The 15,282-nt window shown below is 39.5% G+C and overlaps 1 protein-coding gene across 4 annotated transcripts in view; it reads right to left on the bottom strand.

The window, feature by feature from the left end:
• The window catches only part of ATXN1 (ataxin 1), a 274,273-nt gene that overhangs the window by 182,215 nt on the left and 76,776 nt on the right, over window positions 1-15,282 (bottom strand). For all 4 annotated transcript variants that reach the window (XM_019543571.1, XM_019543563.1, XM_019543581.1 and 1 more), the window contains exon 3: window positions 13,138-13,258. The gene's annotated coding sequence lies outside the window, so the exon portion shown is untranslated. The remainder of the gene's footprint in view (window positions 1-13,137; window positions 13,259-15,282) is intronic.

Genomic DNA, 15,282 nt, shown 5'->3' with positions numbered 1-15,282 from the left:
GTGACGGTAGGCGGCGCTAGGGGGTTCACGGCCGCCCTTAGCCCCCGCTCCCTCACACTTTAGTTTATAGCACTGCCCCCATGCTTCATCAATAGGAAAATAAATCGATTCCTTTTTAAAGAATAAAGGAAAACTAAATAAAAAGTGTAAGCACCTAAGACATCCACAATATTTATGTTACTTTCGCTATCAATGCCAATGGCTGTAAATTTAGTGATGTAAAAATTGACAAATTAATTCAGATTACAAAGCAGAGAGTGTACAGAGCAGAAGGTCATTAGATACCATTAGAAATGGCATGATGTTACATGCATTTAGAAAACAGTATAACCAGCAGATTAGGTTTAAATTGCATTCCGGCATCATTCTGCTGCCTTTACAGTTGTGGATTCATTGCTGTAAAACTTTATGCCAACAGTGGGTAAAACAATAACACCAAAACATTTGATGCTAACTGAAATTTGAAACATGACAAATTCTTCTGTCATGTCTGAAAAATAAGTACATACAATCCTAGAAAAGACCTAAATTAATGCTTAAAAGGAACATACATTCTAGTTTATTTATAATTTTCCAATGTGAGAAAAAGAGTAGGAAAGGAGGAGAAAAGGTTAGTCAATTAAATAGAAAAACCAGCAAGGGAAACCCAAGAAATAAAACAAACAAACTAGCTATGAAACACTGATGTGATGAAGGTATTTGTCAGCCATTACCATTCCTACTGATGGCCAGCTGGATTCTGCTTATCTGTGGTTTTTTGATCCTCAGTTAACAATTTTCTTTTCTTTTCATCTACCTACTTAGCACCATGAAAGACCTCTCTGTAACAGGTAAATTCCTCACTATTGTCAGTAAGGCACTATAGATAAAAGCAACCTGCAAAGGAAATGAAAAATTGGAAGTGTGGCCCTCATTTCTGATTCTTTCAGATATGATGTTGGGGTTGTATAGTCCCTGCAGTATCAGAGTGGGTACTGTGTGACAAGCTTAAGGCCTAGTTAGTAGATTATCTGCTATCACTTTTCTGAACAATTTCTCAAAGCCAGCAGGGTATACTGTAATGCAAGATTCCATTAACATGCCCACAGTTAACAGACTTCTTTTCTGAAAACTGATTTCTATTCACTGACACTGTCACCTGCAGCTTATAACTTATAAAAGCACTTTGCTAATTTGTGGTAACGCCTGAGATACCCATTCTGAATTAATGAATGGCTTATTACTATACAGAAAATATTAGCCATGCAATAGGGAAAAAAGCAAACATTTTAAAATATATCTTGTTCATTTACTTGGCAATTGTATCTGGAGTGTTAATTATTTATGCTAATATGTCTAAAGTAGTAATAAATGTATTATAGTATATCTAGTAGATACAGAGGGATAAGTCCTAAGCACCAATTAAGGAAAGTGTGTCTATTCAAGGCAGCATTTAAGCATCTGCTTAAATCTGAACACCACTGTTGTCAACAATTAGGTTCATGTTTAGATTTTTCCTTAGCATTGGCAGTGCATGTTAGGGCAACTCAGCTAATACTTCTATGATGAAAAATGGAAAACAGAACTATCAAGTGTGTGGAGATGAATATAGCTGTATTGTAGCTGTTTTCATTGAGTACTGTATGTAAAATATTATTTCTCCATTGTGAAACATTCATTAGACATTCCAGCCTAGTATAATACTGATATATATATAATACTGAATATTGAAAACCCTTTTATTGTCACATGCAAAAAATCTTTAAGTATCCTGTAAGAATAAAACTGGTTCACAGCAGAACTATGTACCATTGCTCTGCAGTCCCAAACTATTGTAGGCATGCAGCTATTCTTCATACACTGTTTGCATGCAGGAATGTTATAGCAGAAGTTCAGTTATAAACTTGAACAATGTCAATGGAAGAAGTACAACAAAACTCATGCAACCCCATCATTTCTGTATACATTTTATTCACTGCTACTTCAGGCAGCTGGTTACTATGAATTCTAGCAACTGAGCAGAAGAAATGTTTTATTTGGTATTAACAATTCTAAGATGAAGCCAAGAGAAGAAAATGTGTGCCTGGTTGTGAGATTAAACAGGAATTTCTACTTACATAAAAGTTATTTTTACACATAAAATTGTCACATTTAAGATACAAAACAGAAATGTGCTATTAACCAAAAGAGGATTATAGATTTTTACTCAATATATTTTACTGAGGATGCATACAAGATAAGTCTTGTAAGATGGCTGCCACCTGAGGGAAAAATATTAAGGATCTACGTCAATATTGTGTTACTTCAGTTTTATATTCATGTAAATAATGTTGAAATCAATGCAGTTATTGAAGTAACTTCATTCCCCAGACACTTAAGTCATACCCAAGTTAACCTCTGTCCGAAGCTACCTACCATATGTATTCAGTGATCATGTTTACTGTGACCTGGCAAACCTCAAAGCAAGGGGGTTGCTGCAAACACTCTCAACAAAAGTCATGGCCCCACTGAGGTCACTGTGAATTTACAACTGACTTCAGTGACATCGGAGTACCATGTTAGTGACGAAGAGCTATACCAGCATGGCTTTGTCTAAGATATGCTATATGTGAGTAATGCACACAAAGGGTTGCTGAACTCATATTTTTAATTATTCATTCATCCCAACCTTCCCTTATTTTGCAACTGCCCCCTTTGCCTCCACTATGTTGGCTCTTCCCCATCCTCTCCCCCAGTTGCCAGCTGAATGTTCCCTGCTCCTTCCAATGCCTAACTTCCATTCCAATTTTTTCTAATTGCAGCAGCTCAGCTGTGCTCTCTCCTGGAAATGTACCCCACTCCTGCTTTCTCAAGTTCTGTGAAGCCAGATTTTTGTCAATTATGCTCGGCTGCCAGAATGAGGAGAGCATAGAACCTGAAGAGATCAGCCCAAGCACAGAGCAGGTGCCGCACAGTTGAGGAAACCAACACAATAAAAAGGAAAGAACCTCTGCCCAAGGGTGACCCTTGGCATCTCATAAATCCTGAATGGTCCAGAGAGAAGAGGAGGAAGCCTGAGACCCCATTTTAATGAAAGCCCTGGAGAAATTCTGCTGACATCACTATCATCTGTGAAAGCAAAGCTCTGATGGTTTGTCAACAGAAACTCAGGGTGGATTTTCATGCCTGTGTCTTATTTTCTTATGAGTTTATAATGCTTCTGTCTGGAAAGTCTGTTTGTATTTAAATTCATGAAAAAGCCATTAGTACCAACAATGTGTCATCATAGAGGGCCTGGCAGCAACTGCATGGGTAATTTGAAATTTGTAATTTAAAGCAGGATTAAAATTCCTGTTTCACACTTTTTCTATTTAATTAATTCTTCAAATTTGACATCATAACTCTTCAAAAGACACTTGCATTCTCAATGTCAGTGCTACCTTTTGCCAAGGAGAAATTTGAAACTTCTCATGTTCCTAACATTTTAACCTGTTTTGCCATACAAATCTTTGGATTCTCCACTTTTACAAAGCCAAAGTCCTCACAGGTTGCACACATCATGTTCACAGTCTGATGTCACCTCAGACACAGAGCGCTCTAGTAATTTGAAAATGACACATGCAGTTATTCTCCTCATCCATGTCACCCTCACTAACTTTGTCAAGATTAGCCAGCTATACTGTTTATATCCTATCCATCATGGCTGCTTATATGACTCTTATTACAGTAGTATTTGACACCTCACAAACCTTAATTCATTTATCTTCACAAAATCCCAGTTTGGTAGGGAAGTGCTATTGCCTCCAGTTTACAGATGGGAAATTAAATATGAAGCTAAATGATTTGCCCCAGGTTCAGATAAGTTTGAATCCCTCAAGTTCACTCGTAATTTCTGATATCCCTAACTAGAACTGAATCAACAGAACAGAACAGAAAAGAATTTTATATTGCTTTCCACAAAACTTCATTCGCATTGACATTTCCTAACTAGTTTTGTTCCTGGGTACAACCCTGTACCAGCTGACCCTGGATACAACCCTGAGGAGCCATGTTGAGCAAAAGAGGAGGTGAGGATATCCTCTTGTGGAGAAGAGGAAGGAAGGGAAAGACATGAAATTCCACAAGACCAGGCAGAATGAAGGTGTGAGGAGCTGAGTGCATCTTTCAGGAGGTAGGGCTTTCTTAAAGGGTAGCTAGAAATGTGTAGAAAGCGGGCACTGCCAATTACTTCAATGCCATGGTTTCAGCACATCAGATTCTACTCGCATTACAGACTGAATATAATGGGGAGAAAGGTGGTAGTATGGCGGGAAGCCTTGAATGTGTTTAAACAATTAAACTACTCCTGTTTCTACGCCTGACAATTTCCCTCACCCAAGGATCTCCAGGAGGACTGTCCTTCATACCATGCTCATAAGATTACTAAAAATGCCATCATTCCAGTTTTCTACATATGACCATCAACTTCGTTTTATTCAAAATTTTCAAGGGCGTATACGATTTACCCATATGAACATTCTCCAAAGCACTAGAGAGCTGCCTGCTACAATGCTAAAAATGGCAACAGAGTTGCAGAAGGGAAAAAAAGGAAAGAAAATTCCAAGAAATCTTTGACTCATCCATTATTATGCATTAGTTTTTTGGAGCAGAGAATGGAATGCCATCAGGCTGAAAGTGACAGGATTATTTTCTACTCTTAGTGATGTCAATTCTCTTAGAAGCTACAAGGGCTGAGGGAAAAAAAATATAGCAAAATGCTAAGAATGACTTCTAAGTTTTGTTGGTTTTGAAAAGAGAGCTAAAAAAGGTACATGAAATTTAACTCCTACATGAGCCTGTGTGTATCTGAATGCTTGAAAGTGCTGCCCAAGGCTTGTGCCACCTATAACTCAGGCTAGCTACCAAAATCTTCAGAGACATATCCAGACAGAACTCTGTGCAAGCCTCCTGTGTTATGTGATTTTTTTTTACTATATAGTAAAGGAATCATCCCAAAAGAAAACCAAGGAAACACAAATAGACTAAGCACCTAGCAACCCAATACCTTTTTAGCTTGCAGACTTCACTGTCCAATTAATGTGCGACAAGCAGAGCAGATCTATCTGCAGTATTTCTAAAGCTTTTAGAACAACATAGTATTGGTTAAGTACAACAGCAAAAATGACTTCAATAAAATTCTGAAAATAACATACTCCACTGCAGAACGCCAACACACTATTTTTAATTGTGGCTCATTAAAGATGTAATGGAAGAAGAATATGTTCACTTCCACTACAGTTCCATCAATGCAGTGAGATAATAACGCTGCTGTACCATGCAGAAAGGAATACTTATGCTTAGTAATTTAAGTAATTTAATTGAAAGGCAGAAAGCAGTGATTCATTCCTTGTTCTATCGGCAACTATCACATGTTTTTGCCCATCACAGGACCCAAGCAGGCACTGGCTGATTAATTTCAAATGTGAGTAAAATGAAGACCTGGAAAATGAAAAAAAATAAGTCAGCTGAAACACTGAATCAAAATTTTTTTTTTTATTGCAAACCAGGAGAGCTTTACAGAACAGCATGCAAATACAGGCCTCTAAGGTAATTCAGACCAAATGGGGGCTGAAACTGAAGTGATGTGGTGAGTCAGCTCTGAAAAAGGAGGAGGAAATGATAAGAGAAAGAAGTTCAAGCCTTTGTGTAACACACTGTATTTTATTTCAGACTTACCAAAAAGCAAAATAATTGTGCCTACTTTTTGGTTGTTTGACCAGCCCTCTACCTTCCAGAAATGAAAAAGCTAGAACTACAGGACAGCTGACTGGCTGTGAAATCTAGTGTCCAGGATTGTAATTTCCCTTCTATTAAATGTCATCTGCAAACCATGCCAGCTTTAATAAACAATGTGCGGTCTGGCTTCTCCTATCCTTTTCTTAAAAGTAGGGCTGAATTCCTGTTAAAAGGAAAAGGGAACTGTTTAAACTCAAATGTGGTGAATCTCTGCATGGTATGAAGATGCAGAACTTCTATCAGATTCTACTGATGCCACTGACAGATTTGGCTACACGCAGGAATGTGCGCATATCTACAGCTAGGAACACAACTATGCTTGGTCAATAGCTGGCCCTATGTTTGTGGCTTAACTATCACTGCAACAGATACTGCTTGTAAGTTAAAATGGAAGTTTTCATATTCAGGGTTCCTAATTTTTGCTTCCAACTTCCATAGGAAATTAATTTTATGAAAGTGCAACTGGAAATTACACTATCTGCTGAATTTCTGGGGAATGCTTAGATTGACATACTTGAGTAGGAATTAATACTTCAAAAAAATACTGTGTACCAAAAATACAGACCATGTTGGAATGAACATCTGTGACAGCATAAGAATGGGAACAGTGGTTAGTGCTTAATGTTGGCATGCAACCCCAAATTAAAAAAATTCCGTAGTATTCCACATTAATGGTTCATAACACTACAGTTTAAAAGTGCTACTGAAAGGACCAAACCCTTAGAAACTGTGCACTTTAAGCCTGCTCCAAAGCCCAGATAAGTCAAAAGCTGCCTTTCTGCTGACCTCACTGGTCTCTGGATCAGGCATACGCTAAGCAAATTCTACATGCAAAGAAAGCCCACAAGCAGAACTTAGAAAAATAATACAGCACATGTCCATATGTCAAAGTAAAGTGCTATGCAAAGATACCATGAGCTAGCCATGAATTTGTTTGACTCCCAGAAAGAGTACAGAATAGAACCTAAGCTAAACAACTCTGCTGAGAAGCTATGTGGCTATGCTATTTCTGATTCCAGAGGTCGTGCATGCAGGCCTAATGTAGATATCCCTTCATAGGGCTGCCCTGCATCTTGGAACACATCATAAAAACTGTTGAGCAGCCAACTTACAAACTTGCTCCAGAGGAGGAGATGAAGAAGGGTACAAACACAGCCCAACTTCCTCCCCCCACCAAAAACATGGGTTTAGGCCTTATGGACCCATGCAGACCATGAACCCTTTGGTCATGTCCTCACGTTTTGGTGGAGTTCAAGGAATCACGATGGACAGTTGAGTCCCTGCCCCCATACAGCTTTCTTCTCCTTGGCACATGAGCAGATGGCTTATGTTTGAGTTATTTATGGTCACACCGGTCCACTCAGACTTTGGGCCATGACTCCAGGGTGTTTTCAGAATAATTATTTGCATTTCCATTACCACATCTTTTCCCAACAAAGGAATGTAAATATTATTCCCATTGACATACTGTGAAACTTAAGCACACAAGTTAAAACACAAATGAAAATAAGGTTGGCAAGGTTCTTTGAGTAGAAGCGATATCTTTTATTAGACTAACTGAGTAGTTGGAAAAAAGTTCTTAGCAAGCTTTCAGGCCCAATCACCCTTCTTCAAATGTGAGTAAGGCATTTAACTCCCACTTGGGCTTTGGAAATCCTTTAGTCACCAATTTTCTGTAGCAAGTTGGTAACGGAATACAAGCCCACCTCTTCCAATTAATTGCAAGGCCCCTCCACTAAATGGGTATGGTGCTGCTATTTCAATGCTATTTTATCCTGAGATTAGTAGGAAGTTCCAAAATCCTGAATGATGGCCCAGTAACACTGCAGTCCTTACTATTATAATCTGTTCTCTCTAGGTAAGTAGTTACACTGCATATCAGCAAAAAGAAATGCATTTCACACAAATGTTCTTCCAGTTGTTTTATCACGGCATAACCTGTGCAGGCCTATGGCACAGACTAGGAGTCAGCCCACGGTGAAAAACCTTGTAATGTGCCTGCTTTTCAGCACACTAATATCATACAGTACAAAATTCTGCAATCCCATCTCATCCTTTGCAGAGTAATGTCTCTTGTACTGTTTTGTACTTTTCTTGCGTCATAACAGCACTCAAGAGTCAGCAGGGTATTAAAAACTGTCTCACATCCTGTTAAGGAGTTTGTGAAACTTGCTGGTCAGAGCAAAGGGGACATAACCCTGAATAACCAAGTTAGGAGAAAAGGAAAGGGATTTTAAATCCTTGTTTTCAAATAAGCTTTTGCTTCTGTCTTTACAGTTTCTAATGTGTGCAGCTGATGACCAAGATACTTCTGTCAAAATCATTAAAGCTCACCACTTGAAAAGAATGGCTCATGCAAATGTGTTCAGCACCTCTGGAAAAATCAGGCACTTTCCCTTTCAGTACTAGGTTTGAAAAATCTGTCCTTAGGTTTTTGTTTTATATATATGTGTACACACACACACACACACACACACTCTCTCTCTCTCTCTCTTTCTTCCCCCAAAAGTAGGCCATTATGAGGAAGAGGCCAAATGTAACCGTCACATGTAAGTATCTGTCAGTCCATTATTGTTTTTAACACCTAATACCTATGGAAATGCCAGGGTTAAAAAGCTCCTTTCTTTTGTATAAACACATGGACATTTTTTCACATCATTATATGTTACAGATGAAAATATTACATTTATGTTGCTGGTGTAATCTACTAATCATTTATATCACTGTAGTCCCACAAGGAATTTCCCAAGTGCCATATTGTTCCTGCATTTTGAATCTGAATCTCTGATGTAACAGACAGATGTGTAAAACCACATATAGTTAGTACTTCCCTAGTAAACACACAGCTACTCAAAAGGGCCTTCAAAAGCCTTGCATCCAAGGGAAGCAAAAGAGTAGGGGAAAAAAGTACGCAGACCTCTTTCTCTGCCTGCAGAAGGGGAAGCAAAGCCAAGACCTGTCCCCACCTCTGTGCTTCCAAACTCATCTGCGGGTTTAATATGCATCTGGGGCATCATGTGTTTTGGTTGTGGGGCAAGAGTTCACTTAGCATGGCTTGACATGCTCCAGACTAGATTGATTCACAGATTTTCAGGTTTCATGGAGCATTAATGCTACCCTAAACCATAGCCCTTTATGGAACTACAAATCTCTCCCCTAAGAAGGGAAGCTGGACCTGTAAAAATACACCAGTGTGACAGCTGCTCAGCACTAGAAACATTCTTAGTAATGTGGATCAGTGCATGCTATTTTGACCACAACTGCCCTGAAGAAAACTGCTTCGGCACATTACTAACCTTGGGAAAAGAATGGCCGCTTTTTTAATAACATAGTTTTATAACCTGTCGCTCCTTCAACTTTTACAGGTTACAAGAAATGGGCCTGACCAACAAGTTTCAAATCTGACTCCTAACTTTTCCAAAGCTGCAGGTGGGCTTGGATCCAAGGTGTTAGTTCCAGTTCATATTTACTTGATACTAAAATGCCCTTTACCATAGGTCCTTTATAATGAGTAGCCTTGCAGTGAGGAAGCACGGTATTGGCATCACTCAAATTTACATCACTGGATTGAAAGCCAAGGCACATGGTTTAAAGAAAGCACTGAAAACATTACAGCTTTCACATATTTTGCCTTATGCAGTTTGTAGCCAGAGCAGACAAATGCTACTTTAACTTCAAGTTGTCTATTTTTATATGATATACTAGGAAGTGAATGTCTGGGGTCCTGCTTACAACCAAATGGTACATGCACACTGGCAGTAATACAGACTGCCTGTTTCTCCCTGAAACTAAGTCCTGTGCTGTCATGGCATTCTGTCAGCTACAACCAATAAAGGTCCCTACTCTGTCTCTCTCCCTAACATCCCTCTTTTACAAAGGCTTCCACACACTTCTGTAAACAATTGAACAATTCCATTATGCATCTAGCAGCTTGTGAGCTTTTCTTCTGATTCATGACAGAGGCACCCCATTGAAAAGATCCACATACCAGGAAAATTTAAGCAAGTCTCCGGCAAATGCACATGTTATCAAAGCCTCATTGCCACTTAACACAAGTTTTTCTGGGAACTAATGCTGCTGACCTAGAAACAAAAGATACTATATTCCTTTCTTTATAAACTATAAAAAAAATCTAAGCAGTGCCATCTTTTTCTTCAGAAGCTACTCTCATCTAATGGTTTAGGACAGTGGTGCTCAACCTTTTGGGCCTGTGGACTGGATGAGTAGAGTGGCACTGGTTTGCAGCTGAATCCGCAGAGTTATCACCCTGATCCCACTTTGCCCAATCCAGTGCGCAAGGCCTTCCCCTCCAGCTCACAGTATTCCCCACAGGTCTGGAAATCTGGCAGTAAGGGAGCAGCAATTAACACTGCCAACACTCCGCCACTGCCAAATTTTCAGACCCAGGAGGAGAAGCCCAGTGAAATGGACAACATGACTCCTTGGGCCAGATGCAGAGTTTGAACACCCCAGGTTTAGGAGACCTGATGAACAAGGGCTATGCAATACATTTTACACAATACCCATTTGCTCCTCCATGTGAGGAGAGACATTCTGTGACTGCAACAGAAAGATGACCATTATTATGATGTTTAAGAAAAGTGATGTGGATGCACTGAAGATATATACACCTCTGAATTTCTAATGTCACCTTTACTTTGGGGTCAAAGATAGAAACTAGATGGGGAGTGCAAAACAAAAACCACATGTTACACCACTCCAATGTCAGACTGGCATGAGTGTTTAAAAAAAAAAAAAAAAAGGGCATACATAAAATGGTTTTGGCCTGAAATGACTGCAAGGCCCAAGAGCCCGTTTTCCACAGGCACTAGAAAATAAGGCTTTGCATCACTGGAAAACTAAGAATAGGAGAGAACCACGGTGAACTCTGATGGCTCACACCTCAGAATGGTATTATTCCAATACATTTTCTTTAATGAGTTATGACGCTATTCTTGTCAGCTGCTGCCTGAAGAAAAGGTCGTTTGAGAGAGCAGTAGTCTTCATCCCTAGAAGTGATGAAGGAACAAACCCCAGCATTCAGATGACATGAAGCAATGGTTATCAAACTTACAGGGGCAAAGACCCCTTTCTAATACCAACAACTACTTCACAACCCCACCCCACACTGGACTGATAAACGTAAGGATGCCATGACCCCACTGAAAGGACACTGAGCCCCTATTTGGGGTTGCAACCGTTAACTCAAGAAATGGAAATATAGAAAAATAATCTTCAGTAGTTTAACTAAGATGTCTAAAAATGGAATAATTAACACAAATGCTTTCGAGAATACCTTTATTTTTCAAACCATGGCCTTAGTCCACCAACCAGAAAGAAAATATTTCACCCCCTGCTCTAATTATACTGATTGCAAAAGAATCATTGGCATCATTCCTCTCAAGTAAATCACAATCAGTTTTCACAGACTTCTTACAGTCTCCAGTGTTGTGAAGCAAGGAGGGAAACAAATGAGTGCAAGTCCCAGCCAAATTTGTGCAAGCAGTGTGAAAATGGGGGGAGGGGGAGGAGAGGAGGCACCTGATATGTTTTACCCCTTCTCTAAGGTGAGTGTAGACCCTCTACTGTGGGATACTGAGGAGCAAGGCCAAATGAAGCCATGCTCAGAGCTGAGCAGTAACTCTGTGCAGTGTTGTGGTAAACTGAAAATCCCTAGAAATGCTAACGGTGCTCCCTGAAGAGTGAACTTCAGCTCCATGGCTTTTACTTTCCCACTGGGAACAGTTAATGCTCAAGAGATATCGGAGGCACCCTGACCACTGAGGCAGTCATGCTGCTCAAGGAAAGAGGATATCATGATAAAATTTATGAGGATGCAAGCATTCTACTGGAATGCACCAAGATCTGCAAGGGATTCCCTGGGTCTCATACTCTGCAGAATCTTGAAATCACATTCCCTCCCCCTTCTGTGCCATGATTAGCCATTTGTTCATGACAGAAGAATAAGCTAATTTATCTAGGCCAGGGATGCTCAATCACTGGCCTAGAGGCCAGAACCATCTACCAGCAGCTTGTCATCCAGCCTGAGAACCTCTCCATGGGTCCAAAAATTTAGCATCAGAGTGGCACTGCTCCCCCTACTAACAAATTTCTGGACCTGTGGGGAGCCCCAGGCCCGGTGCGCTAGGTCAGGCATGCAGGGTCCAAACCCAGCACATGGGACCCCAGAGCCCAATCCCAGCACACAGAACCAGTTCAGGGCTTGAAAGTGGCACAGGGGGCCAGCCAAGGATGCTTGGGGTCCTATCCAAGTGTGTGGGGCCGGACAGAGGCAGTACAGGGCCCAATCCAGCCTGTGGACCAGACCTGCACCACTCACCTGGCCTGCAAAGCCAACAGATTAAGCACGGTTGGTCTAGGCCTTCGCCTGCACAGGTTTCTTACAGTAATTTCTCTCTTCCAAAACACTTGCAGAGGGAAAAGAATAAATGGGTTGATGTTGATATTCAGGCTGATACAATATATATATTTTATATTTACATTTATATTTTTCAGTGGTTAGTTTTACAACCATCACACATTTCTTTCCTTGCTTGATACAGAAAAAAACCCGTAAAAGGTCAATCCACTCAAACAAGAGCAAAAATGGAAATGACGAATAATGGGAAAGGTGACGCTCTTCACAGAAATTCATAATTAGTTGTCGCTATTAAAAATATTAAATGAAAACACCATAATACAGTCTGAGTCACAGAATTACTTGTGCTGTTGCTATTCAAAAATCCAAGTGCCATTCACAGATCTAATTCAGAAACGGAGAGTTTACTGATTCTGTTACCTACACAAATTCAGAATTTCACTGGTTATGTGGTTCAACAAGCTCCAATAGTAAAGCTAACACAGAACTTACTGATCATTTTAATAAGTTTGATATTCCAGTTGACATTTTACAACATATAATTGAAAGTCACCTATTTAACACAAAAATACTCCTGGAGACTGCTGTAAAATGGGATGATTCATGCCACTACTCATGGTAAGACAATGTATAGCCATTTATTCTACTATTTTATACAACAGTTTTCTTTGGAAAAGATCATAAAATATAATTACCTGGTCCCTGAATTTGCAAATACTTAGACGTAAGCTTATCTTTAAATAGATAGGAAGTCTTATTAATTTTAATGGAACTAACCTGCAAAAAGTGAATGGGTGTAAGCATTTGCTAGGCTGGACCTCAGCTGGTTAATCTGCAAGACAAATGCACTATACTTTTGTACTGTTTTCTCAGTGTTTGCCACCAAAATTACATGTGCATGCATCTGCATGTGTGCTGTTTGTCTGAGAAAATATCAAGGTAGATTTAAAAAAGATATTATGCAACTCAAAAGTAAATAAATTAATTACAATCTAGCTTGCGACAGAATCTGCAGCATCACTTACCTCAAATCATGAGAGTGTTTCAAGATGCGAACATAAGTCTCCTTTCTTCTCCTCGCATGAGATGTTGCAGAGTTTTTTTTCTGATGTCTCGCATTAAAACTCTTGCACTGTTCTCCAGGATCTTTAATAAAAATAAAACAAGAATCATTCAGAATGAAAATGTCATTTTCAGTGGTTGGTGTGTGGCCCAGGGCAAATCCCTGACCTCTCTCCAATGTATATTTATTATCTTAAACAAGTATATTAAGTACAGAGAGCAGAAGGAGCCTTGATGATGGCTCAACAGATGACACTTTTCAGTAATGTTTAGACCACTTTAAAACATTTCTTAATCACATATCTGCTATACAAGTATGATCATTTCTTTAAGAATGACCCAAGAAGTACCTCGTTCAAGAGAGCACAGAGAAGGGGAGCAATCACCTTAGATGAAAATCAGAAACATTAATTATGTTAAGTAACAGCTGTTACATTAGGTACTGATAATGTACTATTATTATTATTGTGCAACTAACACACTCCAGACTTGCCGTATTCATCTTTTTCTAATACTGATATAAGGAAAATATCAGCTTAATTAACAAACACAAACAACAATAGTTTATATATGCAGAATGGCCAAGGAAGGAAAGAGGGAGAAAGAGTAAAATGAGAGTAAGGGAAACTGATGAGTCTCTGATACAACCCAATTCTGGTATCTTCCATTGTCATTAGAAAGGTATAAATGTTTCTGAATTTAAAACAATTTTTAAGTGTTACATCAGCATGCTAGTTCCCCATGCAGCATGTAGTAAAACAACTGGTTTCATTTACCACAGAGATGAATGTCACCCAGTATGTAAAGCCTAAACGCTAAGCTGTATCAGTAGGAAAACCATCCTTGCTACATTAAATGTGTGCTTTCAGCCAGCAAGGAGTTCACATTCCTTTTGAGACCATCCTATCACATTTGCTTCTGGACTCCAGACATGTTAGGTACAGTTTTATAAAGAATTTTAGGGCAAATAATTATCAAACCTGGGAGCCAAATTAATGCCTCACTTACACCTGTGCAAACTCCACTGAAATCAATGAGATTTTATGATGTGACCAAGGCTAAAAATTAACTTTATGTGCATTTAAGCCAAATTGTTTGCTTGCTTTTCTGTCAGTTATGTCAGACAGGCAAATCTGAATAATTTTTTCCATTGCCTTTTTAATTAAGAGGAGGAATCATTATCCACGGCTCTCTGTGGCTGTAAATACTTCAGACAATATAAAAAAAGCAGCTTTTCCAAAAGTGGTCACAGATTCGAAAACATTTTACATATCCAATTGCACTAAGAAACTGAGAAGAAAGACTGACATGCGTAAGAGGGAAAACGTCCTAGAACCCCTTACCTTGGTTCCCTTAATACCTGCTGAGATATTCCATATGGCTTTACTGCTCCTCACAGCTATTTGTATTATTTACCAAAAACCCACATCTTGGTGTACCTGTTCCTGCTGCCACTGGTTTTGTTTGCACATTTCTTACTCATGTTAGTAAGCACTTACGTGACTGATTCCACAGATTTCAATGGGACTATTCACACTCAATATGAGCAAGGCCTACATAGCCAAGCCCACCCACTTCCACTGACTTGTGGGAGCAAGAGATCCTTGAAAGCAGTGAAAAATCCAGACAAGACTTGAAGTTCAAAGCTAAGGAGGACTAGCTGCCTATGACTCACCCACCTCAAAGACATACAATGGGTATAAGTTACTGAGCACCAGCCTTTACTTTGAACTCCTGGGTTTCTGTTTTTTTCAAATTTTTCATGTTGTGAGGGTTGAATGTAAAGATCAGAAGCAAAACATGACCCTTTTAATCTTGCTTTTACTTTTGTCCTTTTTAAAGAACTAGTGTTAAGCTTAGGGCCAGATTCTCTGCTCTGTTACAGATCCATTTTCAGGAGTTCCTAAGTGGCTTTAGATCAGAGGTTCCCAACCACAGGGCTGCGGCCAGGTACCAGGCTGTTAGAAATGGAGTATTGTTAGAAATGCACAGCTTGCATCTTGCACCTGATAAGAAAGAAACACTGTCAAGGACTTTTTTCCTTGCCCAGCCTTGCCACAGCTTTTCTTATACTAAATCGCAGACTCTCCCCCAGCTTCTCCCTAGCC

Source organism: Crocodylus porosus, unplaced genomic scaffold, assembly GCF_001723895.1.
Source record: "Crocodylus porosus isolate Cpor-Errol unplaced genomic scaffold, CroPor_comp1, whole genome shotgun sequence".
In the NCBI taxonomy this organism is placed as follows: Eukaryota; Metazoa; Chordata; order Crocodylia; family Crocodylidae; genus Crocodylus; species Crocodylus porosus.
The sequence above is the reverse complement of the archived record's forward strand: the minus strand, read 5'-3'. Positions and strand labels throughout refer to the sequence as shown.